Genomic DNA, 13462 nt, shown 5'->3' with positions numbered 1-13462 from the left:
TTTTTTTTTTTTTTTTTTTTTTTTTGAGACAGGGTCTCACTATGTAGTTGAGACTGACCCGGAACTCACTATGTAGCCCAGGCTGGTCTTGAACTCACAGTGATCCTCTTGCCTCAGCTTCCCGAGTACTGGGATTACAGGCATGCTTCACCACGCCTGGCTTAAACTCGTATATATTTACTTTGTCCTTGCAGAGTACTTATGTAAAATGGTGTCTGACATATAAATCCTTTAGGAAAACAAGGCATAAATTGGTTTTTTCTTCAGCCTTCTTGTCTCTCCATGCTGTGATTAAGCAGATGTGGGGCCCAGCGTGTGTGGGGAAGGGAACCACATCAGCATCCGCAGCATGTGCTGCACTAATTGCTTTTCCTGCACCGCCATGTTTGCAGCCCTCTCCTCAGATGTGGAAACTGAGGCTAGAGACACCATCTACCCTGGTTCCATTGCTCTCACCATTTATTACTAAGTGGCCTAGCTGCCAGTTGATAACACACTGAGCAACTCTGCAGACCCACCACCGGTCCTTCTAGACAGCCTGGCAACTTTTCACAATTACATTCCACCTGAGAGACTAAATACCTGACTGGAAACATGTCCCCCTGTTCATTTTCCAGTGGCAGATTCTGACCCGGGAGGGGTGGCGAGGGCGAAGGGATGAACCAATGGGAAAGCTATAGCAACAGTTAAATTCCCTCTGAACCAATAGCAGCGACACACACAGGTTCAGAGCAATATAAAACAGGTAATTTAATTTCATAAAAGGGTCTTTCTATAGTTTGCTTTTTTCCTTCTAACCTATTGAAATGTACACACCACGAGGACAAAGTACAAGGCACTCTTCAGCTGTAATTTTACTTCTGCCCATATTTAATGTGCTGCTGGGATGAAACATTTCATGTTTTGTGCTTAGCAAATGAAATAAATCAATGTGTTGAGAGCTAGCTGTCTTTCTTGCTGATTGGGGGAAGTACTCTTTACTTTTCTATTAACACGAACTTAATGAACAATTTCATATTCAAAGTCCCTTAGAAAGGTCATAACTATTTCTTAATTGAGTTTTTTTTAAAGTCAAATAATGCTAATTTTCCTTTATATATCTACATGGGTAACAGTGCTTTAAAAAAAATTACCAAGAATAAACACCACCACAGAGCAAGGACTATTTCAGTAGTTAAATGTGGATGCTTGTAGGGCTTTATAAAAGGAGATAGAGAGAGAGAAATGACCTGGCGCAGCATTTATTAAGTATAATCAAAGAACCAGGGAATTTGGGTTGCCATGGAAGTCAGGCCTAAATAAAGTTTACCATGTGGTGCCGACTTGGCATTATGCTTCCAATCAGAGGGCATAGGCCGCCCATGTGCTTTAGGAAACATTGGTCACTCAGCGTTTAGGTTCCTTTTCTTGAATTTCTTTTACATTTTTGTGCTTCCACATCCCGGGCTGCATGAAAAGGCTCAGGCTTTGTCGGGGAACAGAAACAGGTACTTGAGGCTCACGGCGGCTTTGCGCCTGGGCCAGTCTCATTTTCCCTGTCCTAATTGCAGCAGAGAGCATCGGGCTTTGTCAGCTCTACCTGCTCTGAATAGGAGCACTTTTGGCGCCCCTTGTCAAAGACCAAGGAAGAAAGCATGCTCTGGGGCTGGCAGCAGTCTTGGATTCTCGCCCCCGGCCATACTGTGCAATCACGCTGTTTATTCCACTGTAACAATCAGACAGCCAGGGCCGAGCACCTGGTCCTCCCGGCCCGGGCCTTCCTTGGCAGCTGACGGGCAACCTCGCTGCCAGGTGGTCGCGCTTCAATTACATTAGCTAACCATTCTAGGGTTAATGAGCACCCACTTTCTTCAGAATGCCCCAGGAAAATCAGTTATTCATAAAAGACAGTATGCCTTTTGTTGATCACGGAACAATGTTGCTGAATATCCATTAAATTAAATTCTCTTTATTGGACTGAATAATGCAATAGCGATAGCCCCGGCTAGAAGTTTGCATGTTTATTTACCAAATTTCTGAATAATTTATACATGGATGCTGGCTCTTTTTTTAGTGGCCAAATGCTTCTTCGGAACGGAACAGTGGAGCTCTGCCTTCGTTTTTAATATGGGCTGACACTCACTTGCAAATAACAAAACAGAATAAAGCAGAATTTAATGGAGTGGCGAGGAAAGGAAATCGGATTTTTAACACAAAATTCATCTTCCAATTTTCTTTTGCAGGTCGACTTTCAAATATATGGATGTGAATTTACAAAGATGTTTTTTGGAAGGATATTTCACAAGAGCCCCTTCATAGAAAATGAAAGAGAAGAGGAGGAGGAGGAGGAGGAGGAGGAGGCGTGAACATGCTGGTCAATTACTCAGAGACTGAACTGGGAGCTGTGGCCAGTATGTATGGACAAGGTGGCCTGAAGGGAGGGTGCTCATGGAACTGTGCAGACCAGGGTTGAACTCATGGGCAGCTAGACTGTGACCCTGCCCTTACCCCAGCCACTCTCCACGGTCCTCTGCAGCAGGGATCACAGTGATGGCAGGGGCAGCCCCTCCCTTCTCTCATCCTCTGCTTCTCTCTCCCAGAGTACAGGGTAGGGTGGGCGCCCGAGGAGCCCTCTCCCCACTACTGGACAAGGGAGAACTGTGTGAATGACACAAGTACAGAGCATTATCAAAGCCAGTTTAGACACTGTTGTCTTAGGCATCCAGTCTTAGCTTCTTGGGAGATCACTGTATTTATTCGTTTAATTTATTTTTTCTGCAGTGCTGGGGATCAAATCTAGGGCTTCTTCACACATGCCAGGCAAGTACTCTACCACTGAACTACACCTCCATCCTTGGAGATAATTTTAGAACAATTTTTTAAAAATTTAGAAATTGCATTAAGAAAAACATCACCAGGGCTGGGGATTTAGCTCAGCAGTTTCACTTCCTGCCTTGCAGGCACAAGGACCTGAGTTCAATCCCTGGTACCAAAAAAAGAAAAAGAAAAACATCACCCAAAAGTTAGATTATTACCACAAAGAACAAAAAATATCTATTGGATTTCACTTTCATTTAAGGGAGAAATGTTTTGCTTTTTTCAGAGATGAAGTGTCTATATAAATTAAGGGAGAAAAGCATAAACTTGAGTCAATATGCAAATTCTAAGTCACCTGTGAGAGCGGGTTGAGGCTTTCTTGGTCCTGCAGCTCAGCAGCCATCAGGAAGTACAGGCTCTGGTAGTGCCGGCTTGGTGGGCCCTGCCTCTCCCATTTTCAAGCAAGTTACCCAGCTTCTCTGGGTGTCTGTTTCTATTCTAAGCCAGGACAGAAACCTGCTTGCCCACCTAACACAGCTGACACAGTGCACATGTTATACAGCCTTACTAAATGATGATTTTGTTATTGTTTTATAAGAAAGGGTCTGGCTATGGCCTTGAACTTACTACTTAGATCAGTACAGCTTCAAACTTGTGGCAATCTTCCTGCCTCAGCCTCTAGAGTGCTAGGACTACAGCTGTGCACTATCATGCCTGGTGAAATGATGATTTTTTAAAGATGGCTAAGACTTCCTTTTAAGGAACACACTCCACTTTGTCTGAAAGGTATCTTCACTTCATTCCTCATCCTCTTAGCCTGATCCAGACTAGGAGCACAGAACATTGGGTCCATCAAGGGACTTGGATCCATCAGGGATTTCCTCTGAAGTAAAACAGGGAAGCAAATCAGAAACTAGGACTGGAGCAAAGCAAGTACTGTGGAGTAAATTTCTGCCTCAGTGCTGGGGAACCATCAAGACTACGGGCTGCAATCAGACATGCAGAGACTTAATATTTTCATTTTGTTTCCTGATCATTTCTGCTACATGCTTTGGCTTTGCCTGGCACCTTTCCCCCAAGAAGCTGGGAAGACTGGGCATCTGGTCACGATGCATGGTTCCAGAAATGCTCTCTGGATGATAAGACCTACCCTGAACAAGGCTTCAACACAAAAGTGCTGGGGTGTGCAACGCCAAGAGGACACTCTTGTGCAGCTCCAAAACAATGGCTGACACTTCTGGGTGAATAGGCAGAAGGCACATCAAAGGCAGCCTTTTAAAGAGAGAAATTGTGTGATGCCCACTTTAATCTCCCTGAAAACCTATGCACAAACTGAACCCAATTTCATTTTCCACATAAATGATAGGGCTTGATACAAGGACATCTTTTTCTTTGCAGTTAAAAAATGAGGAGATAAGACATGCTAGCATAGCCTTTGAACTCTTTAAAGCTGTATCAATGGCCCAGGATACTTAACCATGGATAAGGGCAGAGATTTCACAATACCTGCATTTAAAGCATTCTAACTAAAACCAGTCATTATTATAGATTAAAGAAAGGCATTAACATCCATGTTTTCCTTAAAGCCTCATAGTTTTTTTAAAAATAGTTTTAACCTGTTGATCAATTAACCAAGATTCAGAAAAGACTGCAGAGTTTAGGCAATCTCAGTGGCACTAGGGTATGATTTTGAGGGTAGCACATGCATTCCTTGGATAAGGAAGGATACAGGAAGAAGCAGATTTGGGGGTAGAGTGGGGAAATGGTCCTCTGGTAGATGGTCACCTCAGACCTCTTCAAGCACTGCAGTGTTATGGGAAGGGTATGACATGATGTCCCCATTGGCTCCAGAGTGTCTCTTTGTCTCTGGTCCTCCTGACATGGCTGCCTTACTGTGAAGCTGGTTCTGATGTTTACCTTCATGTCCCCAGTGTCTTCTGGCCTGTAAGGCTGTGAGTTTAAGTCTTACCATGTGATGATCTTATGAGCAAGCTGTGCACTGTGGCCAGAGAGATCAGGGGCCAAGCTCACCACTGCCACTTATCCAGCTGCATCTTCCCACTCTGCGGGCACCAGTGCACACCATGCCATAGGGCATCAGCTCTCTCTCTGGCTACACAGCAGTCACTGGTGACTGACCACATGGTGTTGGTCCCTGCTGTGTGTCCTGGGCAGCGATATGGTGACTCCCCAGAAGATGCTACTGTTGGCCAGAGTCAACACTGTAGTGAAGGCATCACAGCACAAACACTTGCCTTAAACCTCACTCCCTGCTGAGGCCAAGCAGAAGAGCTGAACTGCAGGGCTTGAAAGCAAAAAATGGGTCCCCTTTCTCCATCTTTAAAAGAAATGCAGATGTGTGGTTTTTTTACTTAAAAGCACTTAGGATAGCTGATGATCTGCAGAAATATGCTTCTCACGGGATCTGCCAGTACACCTGCCTACCTTGCAAAGTTCCAGCTACCTGTGCAACTGTCCCAGGGGTGCCTGCGTCTGCGGAGGCGATGGGTAGAGACATGCCAGATTGTGGCATCGACAGGGCCAGAGTCAGGATGGCAGGTGACTCTATCATTCTAAGAATGATTATATGAAGAAAATACTCTTAAAAACAAAATAAAAAAAATACAGCAAATGCTTTAGAAGAAGCTGCAAGATCTGAACTTGTGAGCATTTTCTGAAAAGCTGCGCTCATGACGTAGCCAAAGCTAAAGCACGTTGCCAGCACAGAACAATGCACATCTGCTTTGAAGATGTATTTTTTAAATGATGGAATTTACCTATCCCCGTTTTTAGTCCTTAAAATCTCTCTCCCACTGGGGCACTTAAAAAAAAAAAAAACCCAATGTGAAATAGGAAGAAAAGGGCTAAAGGTGTAGGGAAAGTGGGAAGGGCAGGGGAAAGGTAATAAGGACAAAGAAAAAATATGAGAAAATGAAAAAAAATGGAAATAAAGTGTTTGTAAATGGGGAGGGTAGGAGGGAATGAAGGGAGGGCAGGGACAAGGGGAAAAAAGGAGAACCAAGACCTGTCATGTAAAGGTACAAGATCCCAATGATGAATGTAACTATACTGTATACCTAAAATGGACCAATAAACTCAATGAGAGAAAAAAAACCTTTAATAGGAGCTGTGGTCAGTAAAACTGCATATTCTTCTTTGACTACATGTTCTTTACGGAATTCAAGGCCATGACCACTTTGGATGCTGAATTGAGACGGTAAAGGGGGAGAAAAACAGGGAATGGAAAGAGGAAAAGGAAAATGGAAGAGAAGGAGGAGGAGGAAGATAAGAAGGGAGACATATAGCAATGGAGACAGAAATGCTAATCATCCTGATTTGATCATGCACAAGGAAATATCATCCTGTATTCCATGTACATGTACAGTTATGTGCTAATTTAAAAGAAAATAACAAAAGAGAGGAAGAGAAGAGGAAAGCCTAGCAGCAAGAGGACAGAACCCTTCTTTACAGGCTGCCCTGGAAGCCAGTGCATTGATAACTTCCTGAGAGAGAAAGAGGGAAAGAGGGGGAGAGAGAGAAGGAGGGAGAGGGAGAGAAAGAGAAAGGGAGACAGGGAGAGGGAGAGGGAGAGGCAAGCCACTATGTGGCTCTGCACTGTCCTGGGTGACACAGAGCCTAAACATTCCGCTGGGCCCAATGACTTGACTTAGGTGAGAAAGTAACTGAACTTAAGAATGCATGTAGGCTCTGACTGAGTGGGAACTTGGGATGGCTCCTCTGGAGTGACAGATCACAGATAAGCTCTGGCTGGCTGTGCCCAAATGCACATCAAGAAAGTACTCTAAGGACAAATTCCTCTCTGGAACTGCCTGGCTGCCATAGTCTAAGTCTACATTGATCATCCATTTGTCATGAATCAAAACTCAAACTGGTCTCCCAGGTCACTGACAATGACAGCATTTTAAGTGTATTGCTTGGAGATTTTAATATTTTTAAATAAAAATGACATATAAAGCAAAGATTATTTTTCTCCATTTACATTTTTATCCCATTAAGATAAAAGCAGTCTGTTTCTTTTGGATGAGATGGTAAATGGAGTGGTTACCCACTGCCCAGGACCACAGGGTGGGCAACTGTCAGGCATGGTGGCAGTCTTGGGAATTTGCTACTGTAGTGGGCGATTAAGAAGGCTCCCAGGTAAATATACACTTCATTTGTTAATTGATTTTTAAAGCCCTCATCACAAAAACAGAACTGGCAACACTATGTATGATGAACAGAAATAACTCTCACTGGGCAAAATGCCCAGAGAAACCAGCTCAAGCACAAGCTCCAAGGCTAATGGTCCCAAAGAGGGACAAAAATGCTCAAGACTCAGTGACCTCAGCAGCCAGGGGTTCCACAGAGCCTCAAAATAGGACTCTGAGCTCTGGCAGCCTTCCAAATCAACGCAGTAAGACCTCGTCACTACACCTCGTGCACATGACTCCCTGGGGTGAACCTGGAGACCTGTAGTGCTGGGCACACACACCAGGGCTCTGTGGCCTAGGAGTCATGGTGAGCACAGTTTAGATGCGCTGTTCCTAAGCCACTGCACGTGCTTCAAGCCAGCATGAAGCAAGGGTAGCATCTCATCCTGCAACCCCTCCAATTTGCCATCATAAAGTTATCTTTCTGAGCATCCTGGAGGGGATAGGGTACAAATCTTTTGCCTAGCAGACTGGGGCACACCAACAGAGCCCTGGGATCTAGGTCCCCTCTCCAGGATTATCTCCAGGCAAGGGCCACACCACTGATTATGGTCTGTTTCACAAAGGTCAGAAAGGAGAGCAAAGCAAGGGTTTTTCTCCTGCTGTCAAACGCCCTGCTCTTCATCGCTCTGCTTATGCTCACTCTATGTGGTATGTTTAGTTCCAACAACTCTAATTTTCAAATTTATAGCCTTTAAAATGTTCACATGGGCACGGACAAGGGGAAAAAAAATGAGAACGAAGACCTGTCATGTAAACGTACAAGATCCCAATAATGAATATAATTGTATTGTATATCTAAAATGTACCAATAAACTAAACTAAAAAAAAAAAATGGTCACATGGAAGACAAATACAGTTCTCCCGTACCCCAACTCTGATGAGGCTAGGTAAAAATATTTTTCAAAAAATAAATATTTAGGGTGAACTTTTCCCATTATAGAAGTGAGAGTTAATGTGGTAACGAAGAGAGCTAAATGCAGTGTGAATGTGGCACTCTTGTGTGTCCGGACAGAAATACATTCTGGGACTGGAGCATTTGAAAAGGCAGAGTGGTTTCATGGTAATATTAAGCAGTTCTTACGAAAAGACACAGGAACCTTAGAGATGGTTTTTTAAAAATCATGATGCACTCACACTTAGTTTGTAACAGATATTCTAAGCAAATGAACATGGCTAGTTTGGTACCAGCACTGGCCATATAATATTAACGTTAAAATGCCTTTGAATATGTACTTAACAAAAAACTTCTCAATACACACTGAATTTTACAACATAATAAACATTGGACAGATTTTGAAACTTTGCTTTATTGAATTGAAAGGAAACACTTTTTAAATGAATCATTACTTTCACCTAAAAGATGAGAAAGATTATGAAAACTGATCAGTGGTTCCTTCCTTACTTAAAAGTGACCTGATTTGGGGTTTAAGACTATCTAATGAAAGAAAAAGTACCTCTGCCTTCAAGGAAGACTTAGCACAAGTTTGGGGAGTCCCCAGTCAGCTCCTAGTGGTGGGCTTCCAGGAATCTCCACATCAAGACCTGGAACACCAGTCTCGCTCAACCTGGGGGGACAGAGAGCTTTTCCCAGGCAAAGAGCCCAGGATGAAGTTCATTAATTAAACAGTGCAGGCGGAGCAGATGGATGCTACCTATGCTCGAATGACACTAAATTGGGCCAGAGGTTTGCAGTCGTTAATGAGGCTCCATAAAATGAATGATTACATAGTGATCACAAGTAAACAAACCTGTGAGGCACTGGATGATGGGGCAACAAGCCTGCAACATGGTAACAAGAAGACTAACTTGAGTGCCTGTATCTGATACAGGGCTGGGCAGGCTGACGAGTCTATAAAGAGTTAACCCTGAAAGAACAGCAGGGTGATAATATGAAGGTGCCTGGCCACGGAAATGAACGAACAGAATCCTTTTTGTCACATATAAAGTGCACTATTGAGAATGAGACACTCAAGTTCCCTTTTATCTTTACAGAAAAACAGAGATGCAAAATGTCAGGTACTTGGGCCTTTTAAACTAAAAGGCTCAGCAAAAGCAGCTATCCACAAGAAGTGGGCATTAAGATTACTTTTTAATCATACTTTTTCCTATCACTAATTAATTCTCTAATTTTTCTGTTATGTCAAACCCTTAACTTCAGAAGGTGGGTCCTAATTAGCTTGGGCTGCAAATGTAGTTGTTTATTATCTCCAAGGATATCTTTTGGACTCCTGGGCAGTAGAACAGAATATTATTTTGATATTTAAAAATTCCTAAAAATATACGCTTTTGTCTGGAAGACATTTTGAATTTATGTATTTCTTTCACATGATCTACTATATTTTCCAACTAAGACACAATATAATTTCCTTAATAGCAGTTTGAAATGTCAGCCAGGGGACGTTATGCGGTACAGCTATGGGAAGCAGCAGGCATTAGTGGCAACTGTGCTCTGTCACCCTGGCCACTGTGGTGACCCTGGTATGATGTTATGCTCCAAGATGATCTTCATTTCCTTGGTTTGGATTTTCTCTTTCTTATTACACATGGCCTTTACTATAAATTCTTTCAAATCCATTTTAGAAAGAGGCAGAGAACAAATAGACTCAAACTACACAAATAAAAGTATTGCTTGCAAAAACCCAGAAACATCACTAGACAGAATTGTTTGGTCCTTATTTTGGGCTAGATTCTGATAAGACATGTCACTGGGCATATTCTTAATGTTTTCACTGCTTTTTAATGTGGGATCTACATAGATTGAACTGTTGGGATGTACAAATGGAATCAAAGCAGGAACACTTTCCATTCTGATTTACCATGGTCTTGTTTGTAGCTTTTGTCCATAAAATAAGGACTTAAAGGGTAGGAGCAACAGTGATAGAACATGCTAAAATTAAGTGGATTTGCTTTGCTTTCTCAAGTGCTAGCATTCTGAAGGTCTCCTGAACTTCTGCCACAATGGGAACAGGTGAGATAAAAGGAGGTCTCAATGCCAGGTTGGCCCAGGGCCCTGACCCTGCTACAGCCCAGGCCCTGCATCCTAGATTCTCACATTCTCCTGTGTGATGTGAGGCTGATGAGGGCCCATCCTGCAGGGCTATCTCCTAGAGTGGGAACAATGGTCCTGGGTCCTTATCCCCTGCGTGCCTGTGACTGGCCTGTTGTTTTTTACATTATTCATTTATGCCCAAACTGCCTTTGGAGCAGATATTGCCCACTGGCTGGCTGGCTGATGAGAGGGTACTTTGTTAGTCACATGCAGACACTAAAAATTGAGCAATAATAGTTCAGTCTCAGCTAGTGTCGCCACTTCTGTCCTTCTGTAATTGTTTGATTTTTCCATTGCATTTTATCTGACTTGATAAAAATGAGTGGAAATAAGATGCCACCAGTAGTAACAATAGACGTAGCTCTCAAACTCAAGGCAGTAGAAACAAAACTGGAAATCCTCATGGATGCTAAAAATGGTGAATTTTAACTGCTTAATGAATTTTCAGGCTCACCAAATGCACATCAGTTTACTTCCAATGGCAAAGGGCAATGATATAGAACTTGCCGGAAAAACAGCATCAAACATCAGGATATAAAATGAGAGGCCTGGGGCCGGGGATTTAGCTCGGTTTGGTGACCTGCCTTGCAAGCACAAGGACCCGTGTTCAATCCCCAGTACCAAAAAAAAAACAAAACAAAAAAAAAACAAAAAACAAAAAACCCGAGAGGCCTATGTAGAATTTTACTTATTCTTCTTTTATTTTCAGAAAATAAATTACCCCAAATCAGATGTACATTTGAAATTGTATTTATAGATCAAAAAGAAAAATCTTTAGATTGCAACATGGAACCAAAATTAAATCACTGTTGAGAATATGAGTCTCTATCCTCCTACCCAGAGAAATCTTCTGGGATTGAAAAAGTAATCTATTTATTGATGATTTTGTATTATTCTCATAAGTAGAAGCTATTTTATGAATTTATTTGCCAAATTCTGATCGCAAAAGCGTTCATGTGCCAGACTACGAAAGACGATGAGTGATTAGGTCCACAATTAGAAACTGTCATTTTATGTTGGCAAGTCTTACTCTGAAATGTTTAAACAAAACATTCAATAAAGGATTATTTATTAAAAAACCCAATATTTTGATCATTACTTCAATAGTGGTCTGATTGCACAAATGCAAAAATTGCTCTATTTTCGTATATAAAAATCTCAGATTAAATTTATGTATCTACTTAAATAAATGATGGAAGATTTTGAAAGAACATTTTTTTAGAATATCCCATGTATTAATTTCAGTTTGAAAAATGGTAATTTGATTAAAAATTTATAATCTAAATTTGTGCTGGTATACTTTTGATATTTAAATGGGCTATGGATTTGGTAGACTAGGAGAGACTATGCAATAGTATATCCCATAAAACAATCATCACTCTCTTGTAACTTGAAAGTGTTATAAAGTGAGGAGCTTCAAGTATTTCTCAGCTGAACTGATACTTTTTCAGATAGTTTCTCTGGGTCTTTTAAAAGAGAAAGCATGTCTTATAAACAGTTTCAATTGCCCTACTAATATGTGTGTTCTGACTGATTTCCTAATAGCTTAAAAAAAAAAATCAATCTACCAAATGGTGAGGTTCTTCCAATGTGAGAAAGGAATTTAAAAGTCCCCTTCCCTGGAGGGCAAAAAAATATTTTAATGTATAGGAAGACATTTCAGATGCTTTCCATGTGTGTAACTCATTTTATACAGCAACCCAGAAACCATCTTTCTGGAGCTTTGCGACTCAAGACTTTCCAGCTGGAGGGGTTAAAAGTGTGGATGTGGAAGTCAGCTTTTGTTGGAAAAATTAGCAATGCTATGAGTCATCGTGCATTAGCAGCAGAAGAGTTTTGCATCTTGTACGAATCCAGACACCATATGCCATGCGAAGGCCTATTACTTTATTTGGTGCCACTGCTGACAAGCAGCCACGTGGGTATCCCCAGTGGAAGGGCTGTCTCCTCCCGGCAGCGAGGACAGGAACCCAGTGAGCTGAACACATCCGACATTGTACTGAGCAGCAGGAACAGCTGGTAAGCTAGCAAGAGGCAACGGCCAGCGAGGAGTGTGGATGCTAATGAGCCCTGCGACAATGCTGGCCTTCAGAGGGGCCACGCAATGCCGGCATGTTCCCACAAGAGCCTCGAGAGGAGAATCTGCTCGCTCATGCCTTCAGTCTCATTAAAACACGACACTGGTATTTGTGGTTTATCAAATCTGTTGCAAATCACAAGTTATAAATCTCACCAGTAGCCCCAACACACTTTAAGAAGTTGCACTGGACTGTATGCACAGCTCCATAGGCGTCCCTGGTCCTGCGGGGCAGGATTTAAGAGGCAGCGGGCAGTGGGGTGCAGCAGGTCACCAGCTGCTGCTCAGTGCAGGTCCCCACTACCACTCACATGCCTGTGTGGCCTCAGGCAAATTATTTAACCTCTCTGGGCTCTGTTCCCTCAACTATATTTTTGCAAATACAATAAATACATAATACATTGCATTATATGACACCGTGTTGTATCTGCAGTGTACCTACAGTGCCTTGCTCTTAGGGTTGCTATGAGCAGCAAATGCTTGACAAAGGTGAAGCTTCTGGTGCCTAGGACAGGGCAGGCTTTGGTGATATGTCTCCAGAGACTTGAGAGTGGAGCTCGGGCAGCTTTACCTCCTGGCCTTGTTTTTGTTCCACAATATGAAGCAGCAGCACCTCTCAAGAGTGAGGACCTAAATATGGGTATCTGGCAGACATGACAGCAGGGGTGAGGAGTATGGGAATGGATACTGGGGACCCTGGGTGAGATCACTAGTGACAGTGGGTTTGGGCTCCTGCAGCAATGGAGTTAGCAGGCTGTACAGTTCTTTGGTGGTTCCAGGTTTACTGAGAGTTCTGTTCTATTAAAAGACGTTTGCTTTTTGTATACTTCTTCCTTCAGTTACATCCCTGTGAGTCCTGATCATCCTCCTAGCACCAGGACGAGGCCCTTGCTTGGGATGCTGTCCTTGAGCTGTGGACTGAACTCTGCATTGCAGCCAACATTACAGCGTGGGCACTGCTCTTTGATTACAGAGTTCCTTCTCCAACAAAAGGCCCCATGTCTTCCCTCTGAGCAACCTCAGCAAGAGCCAGAGTCTGGCAGAAATGGCCAGTGGACACGTTGTTGAACGAATGAGCAAATTAAGGAAGAAATTGCTTTGGATTGGTCATTTCTGAACTGGTGCCTGGGAGTGTGCATGAGATGATCAAAATCTGCTGATCACCATTTTTCCCAGATGTTCTCTTTAAAGCTCTAAGGAAAGATGCTTTCCTGAATGATCACTGCAAACACACTATGCACCTGTTTCCTGGGGCTGGCTGTGTGGAAATGAAGCAGGAACTGCCTGGTCTGTGAGGGGAACATGTGCCCTTGGAGTCTTCCTGTG

General features: G+C 42.8%; 1 protein-coding gene and 1 long non-coding RNA gene across 2 annotated transcripts in view; one reads left to right on the top strand and one right to left on the bottom strand.

Annotated features, from left to right (window-relative positions):
- LOC104869116 overlaps positions 1-13024 on the top strand; it is a 21468-nt gene extending 8444 nt beyond the window's left edge. The window contains exons 2-3 of the long non-coding RNA XR_004516204.1: positions 2223-2390; positions 12976-13024. This is a non-coding gene — a long non-coding RNA (uncharacterized LOC104869116). The remainder of the gene's footprint in view (positions 1-2222; positions 2391-12975) is intronic.
- Positions 1-13462, bottom strand: part of Ralgapa2 (Ral GTPase activating protein catalytic subunit alpha 2) — a gene marked incomplete at its 5' end in the record, with an annotated part of 268892 nt that overhangs the window by 43479 nt on the left and 211951 nt on the right. The gene's annotated exons all lie outside the window — the stretch shown is intronic.

Source organism: Fukomys damarensis, unplaced genomic scaffold (genome assembly GCF_012274545.1).
Source record: "Fukomys damarensis isolate Sample0158 unplaced genomic scaffold, DMR_v1.0_HiC HiC_scaffold_7, whole genome shotgun sequence".
NCBI classification, from domain to species: Eukaryota; Metazoa; Chordata; class Mammalia; order Rodentia; family Bathyergidae; genus Fukomys; species Fukomys damarensis.
The sequence above is the reverse complement of the archived record's forward strand: the minus strand, read 5'-3'. Positions and strand labels throughout refer to the sequence as shown.